Source organism: Mus caroli, chromosome 2 (genome assembly GCF_900094665.2).
Source record: "Mus caroli chromosome 2, CAROLI_EIJ_v1.1, whole genome shotgun sequence".
Lineage (NCBI taxonomy): Eukaryota > Metazoa > Chordata > Mammalia > Rodentia > Muridae > Mus > Mus caroli.
In genome coordinates, this window is record NC_034571.1 from 169,508,117 (window position 1) to 169,509,644 (window position 1,528).

Consider the following 1,528-nt stretch of genomic DNA (forward strand, 5'->3'; position numbering starts at 1 on the left):
TACTGTGTGACAGTGTCTATGTGTGCACTACTGTGTGACAGTGTCTATGTGTGCACTACTGTGTGACAGTGTCTATGTGTGCACTACTGTGTGACTGTGCACTACTGTGTGACAGTGTCTACGTGCACTACTGTGTGTCAGTGTCTGTGTGCATTACTGTGTGACAGTGTCTATGTGTGCACTACTGTGTGATAGTGTCTGTGTGCACTACTGTGTGACAGTGCCTGTGCATCACTGTGTGACAGTGTCTGTGTGCACTACTGTGTGACAGTGTCTATATGTGCACTACTGTGTGACAGTGTCTATATGTGCTTTACTGTGTGACAGTGTTTGTGTGCATTACAGTCTGACAGTGTCTGTGTGTGCATTACTATGTGACAAGGTCTATGTGTGACAGTGTCTATGTGCACATTACTGTATGACAGTGTCTGTGTATTACTGAAATTACAGAAAAAAACAGAGGAGGGGGGAAAGCCCTGGAGGGAATTGTGACTGGAATTCTGTCTAGTGAGAGAAATACACTTATATTTTTATAAAGTTCTCTGAACTTCCACAAGAGTAAACTCACAGGAAACTCGAGGTAGGCGCAATGTGGTCAAATACATTCCCTGATCTACACAGCAAGTGCCAGGCCACTAAGGGCTGCACAGTGAGACCTATCTCAAAAGAACAAACTGTTGGAAAGATGCCTATCAACCAATTTAGATAGATCAGACCTTTTAAGAGTGGCAGTAAAGTTGGCCCTGGTGGCACTGACCTGGAATCCCAGTTTAATCAGGCTCAGGTAGGAGGGAGGGCCAAGTTCAAACCTGAGCCACTTAGTAAGACTCTATCAAGATAAAAGGCAAGGATGGGGCTGTGACTATAGTGTGAAGTAAAACATTCACCCCAGGTGTTCCATCCCCAGTGCTGGAGAATGAGACTAAGTCAAGATATTGCCATGTAAAATTAAGAGAGCTCACCACCAGCAGACACCAGAACACTACAGGAAAGTATTTAGGCTGAAGGGATACCAGACACAAATTTGGGAACCAGAAAAAAAAATGTAAATTCTCAGAAATGCTGCCTATTGGAGTAAGCAAAGAAGGCGCTTTTCCACCTTTGAAATGCACATGCCTTTCTAAAGGCCGATCAGCAGCAGCGAATNGTGGCAATTTTGCAGTCATGATACAACACGCCTATAATAAAAAGTGGTCCTACAATTCTCAAGTGCTCATGCCTGTGACAAGCAGCCACAGATGGCAACAGGCATCAGTTCCCATGTCAGCAGCATTCCAGGGAGACAGACCAGTACCACTGTCAGCAGCCTGAAGAGCGCTCCTCCCCCCTTAAGAACTTCCCTTTGAGTAGAGCTAGATCCTTGGCTGCCAGTGCAGAAAAGAATGTCAGGGCCAGATAACTTCTGCTGAAGCAAAGTTATCGGGTGTAGGTTTCATTAAGTATTTAGACCCAGAGACATGTAGAAAAAAGTACAGTACACATTAAAGACGCCGCTGCAGACTTCTGCAGTTACATTCACACAGCTCTG